Consider the following 9,581-nt stretch of genomic DNA (forward strand, 5'->3'; position numbering starts at 1 on the left):
AACTAGCTCTAAGTGTTAGGCCTTTTTTGAACCTTTTAGACTAAAGGAAAGGAAAACTCTGTATCGGAGATCCAATATAACATTTATCACAAATAATGTCCTTTATTAGAAACATTTCTCCTGTTTAAAAAAAAAGGGAAAATAATAAGTATTTCGTGAACTAACACTCGCACTTGACCCCCCCCCCTCCTTACTAGCTCTGACTCTGCTGATAGCTACTTTATTGAGAATAAATGTACTTACTATGACTGTGATGTGTGGTTGTCCTACCTAGCTAGCAATCTTAAGATGAATGTACTTACTATGACTGTGATGTGTGGTTGTCCTACCTAGCTATCTTAAGATAAATGTACTTACTATGACTGTGATGTGTGGTTGTCCTACCTAGCTATCTTAAGATAAATGCACTCACTGTAAGTCGCTCTGGATATGATGTAAAGGTAATGAACTCAGATAATGAACAACAGATCATTTTGATCTGGATTAAAATGTTCTGGAAAAACTAGCCTATGGGTTTATCCACATACCCTGTTGTGCAAAAAATCCCACAGAAGTGTGGGAATATATAGGTGAATTACTTAGTGAAACCCATAGTATTATCCCCTGCTGTGGGCCTCATTAAAATGTTACGTAAGACTGGGCTGTCACTTCGTTACTTGTAAAGTTTTACTGGAGAGCCAGGAATGTGTTTGTAGATGCATTTATGACTTGTTTACATTCTTGACTTATCTGTAGACATGCAATCCCAGAGGGGCTTCGATGGGATAGAGCCAAACCTGCGTTGCCAGGAAAACATCATACAGTGTTGAACACAGCTGTCTTGCATCTCCAATCAATTCCCCAATGTCTAATCCATTCATTTGACTATAACTTTAATAATTGTATCAGATGCAAACTTAAAGAGCCTTTAAAATCTCTACAGTGATTCCAATGCTGCATATAAGGATGTTCAGATATTGTTAACACTTTACAATAACTGTCATGAATAAACATTTATAAGCATTTATAATGACTTATTTATGAAAGTTGTCAGTTGAAATACAAAAGAGACATTTAAATATTGCATTGACCCCCCTGGTTCAATGATTTGGTGACCACAATGACAGCTTTATCAAATGTGTTTGGATAGTAGAAAGGGGAGCCAAGGCGTGATGCCTGATGTGGTCTGTACTAGTTACCCACCCTGTTGGTGGCATGTGGCTGCTAATCATCTCTGTAAGCTTCCCTCAACAATACTTTCCCTCTGTCCTTTTGATAATCCTGCTGACGTCTATGTGGGTGACCCCAGAATGATGTGTTGTGAGACAATGATTTGACTCGACTTCAACCTTCTCTCAATTTAAATGTCTAAATCAACCCTTGTCTCATTGGGGTTTTCTTACAATAAAATAAAACTATTTTGTGGGCCTTTCTTGTTTAATGAAACATATTGTTAATACCATTTCAGAATCACAAGCTACTCAGCAATGCAACTCTCTGGTTCTGTCTCAACTCTAACCTCATATACAGTTGAAGTTGGAAGTTTACATACACCTTAGCCAAATACATTTAAACTCAGTTTTTTCACAATTCCTGACATTTAATCCTACTAAAAATTCCCTCTTAGGTCAGTTAGGATCACCACTTAATTTTAGGAATGTGAAATGTCAGCATAATAGTAGAGAGAAGGATTTATTTCAACTTTTATTTCTTCCATCACATTCCCAGTGGGTCAGAAGTTTACATACACTCAATTAGTTTTTGGTAGCATTGCCTTTAAATTGTTTCACTTGGGTCAAACATTTTGGGTAGCCTTCCATAAGCTTCCCACAGTAAGTTGGGTGAATTTTGTCCCATTCCTCCTGACAGAGCTGGTGTAACTGAGTCAAATTTGTAGGCCTCCTTGCTCGCACATGCTTTTTCTGTTCTGCCCACACATTTTCTATAGGATTGAGGTCAGGGCTTTGTGATGGCCACCTTGACTTTGTTGTCCTTAAGCTATTTTGCTACAACTTTGGAAGTGTGCTTGGGGTCATTGTCCATTTGGAAGACCCATTTGCTACCAAGCTTTAACTTCCTGACTAATGTCTTGAGATGTTGCTTCAATATATCCACATCATTTTCCATCCTCATTATGCTATCTTTTTTTGTGAAGTGCACCAGTCCCTCCTGCAGCAAAGCACCCCCACAACATGATGCTGCCACCCCCGTGCTTCACGGTTGGGATGGTGTTCTTCGGCTTGCAAGCGTCCCCCTTTTTCCTCCAAACATAACGTTGGTCATTATGGTCAAACAGTTCTATTTTTGTTTCATCAGTCCAGAGGACATTTCTCCAAAAAGTACGATCTTTGTCCCCATGTGCAGTTGCAAACCGTAGTCTGGCTTTTTTATGGCGGTTTTGGAGCAGTGGCTTCTTCCTTGCTGAGCGGCCTTTCAGGTCATGTCGATATAGGACTCGTTTTACTGTGGATATAGATACTTTTGTACCTGTTTCCTCCAGCATCTTCACAAGGTCCTTTGCTGTTGTTCTGGGATTGATTTGCACTTTTCGCACCACAGTACGTTCATCTCTAGGTGACAGAATGCATCTCCTTCCTGAGCGGTATGACGGCTGTGTTGTCCCATGGTGTTTATACTTGCGTACTATTGTTTGTACAGATGAACGTGGTACCTTCAGGTGTTTGGAAATTGCTCCCAGGGATGAACCAGACTTGTGGAAGTTCCCCAAAAAATTCTGAGGTCTTGGCTGATTTCTTTTGATTTTCCCATGATGTCAAGTAAAGAGGCACTGAGTTTGAAGGTGGGCCTTGTAATACATCCACAGGTACAGCTCCAATTGACTCAAATTATGTCAATTTAGCCTATCAGAAGCTTCTAAAGCCATAATGTCTTTTTTTTTTAATTTTCCAAGCTGTTTAAAGGCACAGTTAATTTAGGGAATGTAAACTTCTGACCCACTGGAATTGTGATACAGTGAATTATAAGTGAAATAATCTGTCTGTAAACAATTGTTGGAAGAATTACTTGTGTCATGCACAAAGTAGATGTCCTAACCGACTTGCCAAAACTATAGTTTGTTAACAAGAAATTTGTTGAGTTGTTGAAAAATTAGTTTTAATGACTCCAACGTAAGTGTATGTAAACTTCCGACTTCAACTGAATCATTGTTAATATGCCTATAAGCTTATTTTCTAGTCTATCTAGTCTAGTAGTTTGTCGAACCAAAAATGTAAATACTTTAGTAATACCTGGAAGTTAGACTGCAAATGGAATAACAAACAATAGATCATTTCAAAACAATGTGTTTCATCTCAAAAGCATGGCCCGAGTCATTTCATCTGACAGTACTAAACATTGGGTATTAAGTAGATACATGCACTTAAGCCTCTTTCCAGCAATTTTTGGACGCCCTCATAATTGTATTTGCTATTTAATTCTTTCCACTATGGCTCCGAATTTAATCCTCTCCGCTTTTGGAAAACCTTCCCTTCAGCCAGACATGGAAAATAGAGCCTTCATTCCAGTTGGAATTCCATTGGATACACATGTGACCCCCGGAGATAGTAGGAGGAAGCAGGGGTAAACATGTGAGTGGATTGTCTATTAGTTGCATAATAATTAACAAGTGACAACATCTGACAGCTTGGTACATCTTTTCCAGAGACAGATTGAAAATTAGATGTTACCTCTGTAAACTCAGGTTCAGCCTGTTTTAAATATTACTGATAAATTGACTTATTGTGCAAAACCAAATAATGTCGTCAATGCCTGCCGTGACCTTTCCAATCAGGGCAATAGGTCTAGGAAGCTATACCTTTCATCAAGCCATAACTTGGCTCCAGGGGTTACATGTGTATTCAATGAGAAGAGCTATGAGTTCTTTCACAGTGGCTCAGTGCTGGACCTTCAAAGCAGTCAACACCGTGGTGGAACTAAAGCGTTTGTCTCAACCCACCATCACTCCTGGTGTGTAAGTAATTGGCCTCCTGCCAAGCATGCCAGACGTTTTATTTTACTTTGTGACACAAATGTATTGTCTTTGAACAATCAATTGTAAACTGTTATGCTTTGTTGTAAATGGGCCAACGTTGTTAATGCCAAAGTTGATGTATCTTAGTGTCCATCCTGTCATTGTGCTATTATAAATGATTATTTTCAGGTGGGGTAGTATTCTTCAGAGGATGTCCCTACTCATGTTGTATGATAAACATGTGTTTAGAAAATGTAATCTTTGTATTTGTATTTATTAGGGATCCCCCTTAGCTGCTGCCAAGGCAGCAACTACTCTTCCTGGGGCCCAAACACATTAAGGCACTTGCATCACACATAAAACAAAAGATAAAATAGTACATCATATATAACATTATCACACCACTACATATCTACAATAATGTATAATACCGCCATACAACAATATTACAATGTACTTATGTGTAGTGTGTGTGCTAGCGTGTGTCTATTCCTGTGTGTGTGTGTCTCTTCACAGTCTCCGCTGTGCATTCAGCATGTCAACATTTCTTACAAAAACAAGTAGTGATGAAGTCAATCTCTCCTCCACTTTGAGCCATGAGAGATTGACATGCATATTATTAATGTTAGCTCTCCGTGTACATTTAGGGGCCAGCCGTGCTGCCCTGTTCTGAGACAGTTGTAATTTTCCGGAGGTCCCTCTTTGTGACACCTGACCACACGACTGAACAGTAGTCCAGGTGCGACAAAACTAGGGCCTGTAGGATCTGCCTTGTTGATAGTGTTGTTAAGAAGACAGGGTAGCACTTTATTATGGACAGACTTCTCCCCATCTTAGCTACTGTTGTATCAACATGTTTTGACCATGACAGTTTACAATCCTGGGTTACTCCAAGCAGTTTAGTCACCTCAAATTGCTCAATTTCCACATTATTCATTACAAGATTTAATTGAGGTTTAGTGTTTAGTGAATGATTTGTCCCAAATACAATGCTTTTAGTTTTTGAAATATTTAGGACTAATTTATTCCATGCCACCCATTTTGAAACTAACTGCAGCTCTTTGTTAAGTGTTGCAGTCATTTCACCCTGTCACAATGGCGTGTATAAGTGGCAGAGGAAGTCAGGCGCAGGAGAGTCAAAATAGAGTGTAGCATGGAGTACTTTAATTAAAGTCCCAGTAATTGGCTCCATAACACTCACGGAAAAATATAATACAAATCTGGGTACGAAGACCCATCGCACACCTATACACAAACAACACAACACTTGACAACGAACAATCTCTGACAAACACATGAAGGGAAACAGAGGGTTAAATACACAACAGGTAATGAATGGGATTGACAACAGGTGTGTGGGAAGACAAGACAAAACCAATGGAAAATGAAAAGTGGATCGATGATGGCTAGAAGGCCGGTGAAGTCGACCGCCGAACACCGCCCGGACAAGGAGAGGCAACGACTTCGGTAGAAGTCGTGACATTAGCCCCCCCTGACGCGCGGCTCCAGCAGCGCGTCGACACCGACCTCGGGGACGACCCGGAGGGCGAGGTGCAGGGCGATCCGGATGGAGGCGGTGGAATTCTTTTAACATAGAAGGATCTAAAACGTCCTCCACCGGAACCCAGCATCTCTCCTCCGGCCCGTACCCCTCCCAGTCCACGAGGTACTGAAGGCCCCTCGCCCGACGTCTCGAATCCAAAATGGATCGAACAGAGTACGCCGGGACCCCCTCGATGTCTAGAGGAGGCGGAGGAACTTCACGCACTTCAGCCTCCTGGAGCGGGCCAGCCACCACCGGCCTGAGGAGAGACACATGGAACGAGGGGTTAATATGGTAATTAGTGGGCAGTTGTAACCTATAACATACCTCGTTCACTCTCCTCAGGACTTTAAACGGCCCCACAAACCGCGGACCCAGCTTCCGGCAGAGCAGGCGGAGGGGCAGGTTTCGGGTCGAGAGCCAGACCCTGTCCCCTGGTGCGAACACCGGGGCCTCACTGCGGCGACGGTCTGCGCCAATTTTCTGGCGCCTTATGGCACGCTGAAGGTGGACGTGGGCTGCCTCCCAGGTTTCCTCAGCGTGCCGAAATCAATTGTCCACCGCAGGAGCCTCGGTCTGACTCTGATGCCAAGGAGCCAGAACCGGCTGATACCCTAATACACATTGAAAAGGAGTAAGGTTAGTGGAGGAGTGACGTAGCGAGTTCTGGGCCATTTCTGCCCAGGGCACGAACTTCGCCCACTCCCCCGGCCGGTCCTGGCAATAGGACCGCAGAAACCTGCCCACATTCTGGTTAACTCTCTCCACCTGCCCATTACTCTCGGGGTGAAAACCTGAGGTAAGACTAACCGAGATCCCCAGACGTTCCATGAACGCCTTCCAGACCCTTGATGTGAACTGGGGACCCCGATCAGACACTATATCCTCAGGCACCCCATAGTGCCGGAAAACGTGTGTAAACAGGGCCTCTGCAGTTTGTAAGGCCGTAGGGAGACCGGGCAAAGGGAGGAGACGACAGGACTTCGAAAACCGATCCACAACGACCAAGATCGTGGTGTAACCCTGTGAAGGTGGAAGATCAGTCAAAAAATCCACCGACAGGTGCGACCACGGCCGTTGAGGAACAGGTAAAGGTTGAAGCTTACCTCTAGGCAGGTGTCTAGGAGCCTTGCACTGGGCGCACACCGAGCAGGAGGAAACATAAATCCTCACGTCCTTAGCTAAAGTGGGCCACCAGTACCTCCCATCAAGACAGCGCATCGTCCGACCTATCCCAGGATGACCAGCGGAGGGTGACGTGTGAGCCCAATAGATCAATCGGTCGCGGACAGCAGACGGAACGTACAGACGACCAGCTGGACACTCAGGAGGAGAGGGCTCTGCACGTGACGCCCGCTCAATGTCCGCATCCAGCTCCCACACTACTGGCGCCACCAAACACGAAGCTGGGAGTATGGGAGTGGGATCCATGGACCGCTCCTCTGTGTCATACAGCCGAGACAATGCGTCTGCCTTGACGTTCTGGGAGCCTGGTCTGTAAGTAAGAGTAAACACAAAACGAGTGAAAAACATGGCCCACCTTGCCTGGCGAGGATTCATTCTCTTCGCCTGCCGGATGTACTCCAGATTGCGGTGGTCAGTCCAGATGAGAAAAGGGTGTTTAGCCCCCTCAAGCCAGTGCCTCCACACCTTCAAGGCCTCTACGACAGCTAACAGCTCTCGGTCCCCCACATCATAGTTTCGCTCCGCCGGGCTGAGCTTCTTCGAAAAAAAAGCACAGGGGCGAAGCTTCAGTGGCACACCCGAACGCTGAGAGAGCACTGCTCCTATCCCAGCTTCGGATGCGTCCACCTCTACCATGAATGGCAAAGAGGGATCCGGATGAGCCAACACAGGCGCCGAGGTAAACAGAGTCTTCAGGTGTCCAAAAGCCCTGTTCGCCTCAGCCGACCACTGCAAGCGCACCGGGCCCCCCTTTAGCAGTGAGGTAATGGGAGCCGCAACCTGACCAAAACCCCGGATAAATCTCCGGTAGTAATTGGCAAACCCCAAAAAACGCTGCACCTCCTTTACCGTGGTTGGAGTCGGCCAATTACGCACGGCTGTCATGCGGTCGCTCTCCATTTCCACTCCTGAAGTGGAAATCCGATGCCCTAGGAAGGAGATGGATTGTTGGAAGAACAAGCATTTCTCAGCCTTGACATATAGATCATGCTCCAACAGGCGACCAAGCACCCTGCGCACCAGGGACACATGCTCGGCGCGGGTAGCGGAGTATATCAGAATATCATCTATATACACCACTACACCCTGCCCGTGCAGGTCCCTGAAGATCTCATCTACAAATGATTGGAAGACTGATGGAGCATTCATCAACCCATATGGCATGACCAGGTACTCATAATGACCTGAGGTGGTGCTAAATGTCGTCTTCCACTCATCACCCTTCCGAATACGCACCAGATTATGCGCACTCCTGAGATCCAATTTTGTGAAGAAGCGTGCCCCGCGCATTGATTCCATAACTGTATTTATCAGAGGTAGCGGGTAACTATATTTCACCGTGATTTTATTGAGACCTCGATAATCAATGCACGGGCGTAAACCACCATCCTTCTTCTTCACAAAAAAGAAACTCGAAGAAGCGGGTGAAATGGATGGCTGAATGAACCCCTGACGCAGGGATTCAGAGATATATGAATCCATAGCCACCGTCTCCGCTTGCGACAGGGGATACACGTGACTCCTGGGATATGCAGCGTCTACCAGGAGATCTATTGCACAATCCCCCTGTCGATGGGGTGGTAATTGAGTCGCCTTCTTTTTACAGAAGGCGAGTGCCAAATCGGCATATTCAGGGGGAATGCGCACGGTGGAGACCTGGTCTGGACTTTCCACCGTAGTAGCACCAACGGAAACCCCTAAACACCTACCTGAGCACTCTCGCGACCACCCCGTGAGAGCCCTCTGTGGCCAAGAAACAGTGGGGTTATGACACGCTAACCAGGGTAGACCTAGCACCACAGAATACGCAGGGGAATCAATAAGGAAAAGACTAATCTTCTCCTTGTGACCCTCCTGCGTTATCATATTCAACGGTGCGGTGACCTCCCTGATAAAACCTGACCCTAATGGTCGACTATCTAAGGCATGAATAGGAACAGGCATATCCACAGACACAATAGGAAGCCCTAAACTATGAGCTAAATTTTTATTAATGAAATTTCCAGCCGCGCCTGAATCTACTAGCGCCTTATACTGGGACTGCAGGGAAAAATCCGGAAAAGTGACAGAGACAAACATAAGTGCAACAGAGGGCTCTGGATGAGAATGGTGCCTACTCACCTGGGGTGATGCCAGAGTGCCCTGCCTGCCTTCTCTATTCCCAGAGGAACCAACCCGGCACCGACCAGCAGTGTGATCTCTGCGACCATAGATGGTGCTCGAGCGGGAACCCCCTCCGGTCTCCCGGCGCACCGTCCCTCCCAATTCCATTGGTTCGGGAGAGAGGGTGCGGGAGTATGGAACAACCAGACCCCGATCTAGACGTCCACGAGTAGCCAGCATGTTGTCCAGCCTGATGGACATGTCCACCAGCTGGTTGAAGTTAAGGGTGGTGTCTCTACAGGCCAGCTCCCGACGGACGTCCTCGCGTAGGCTACAACGGTAATGGTCGATCAGGGCCCTGTCGCTCCATCCAGCGCCGGCAGCCAAGGTCCTAAACTCCAAAGCAAACTCCTGGGCACTCCTCGTCCCCTGCCTCAGATGATAGAGGAGCTCACCTGCCGTTTTTCCCTCGGGAGGATGGTCGAATACTCTCCTGAAATAAAGGGTGAACTCCTCAAAATGGTCCAACGCCGCATTCTCCTCTCTACACACAGCGCTGGCCCACTCCCGGGCTTTCCCGGTGAGGCATGAGACGAGGGCGGAACTCTTCTCCCGGTCGGATGGTACTGGGGAGACCGTGGCCAGATATAAGTTCAGTTTAAGGAGGAAACCCTGGCAGCCAGCAGTATCTCCGTTGTAACCCGTGGGTAGGGGTAAACGGATTTTGTTAGGTTCAGGTGGGGAAAACGCGTTAACGGTAAATCCCAGTTGTGGCAGTGGAGGCGCTGGAGAAACTCCCTG

This window comes from Salvelinus fontinalis, chromosome 24, assembly GCF_029448725.1.
Source record: "Salvelinus fontinalis isolate EN_2023a chromosome 24, ASM2944872v1, whole genome shotgun sequence".
Taxonomy (NCBI): domain Eukaryota; kingdom Metazoa; phylum Chordata; class Actinopteri; order Salmoniformes; family Salmonidae; genus Salvelinus; species Salvelinus fontinalis.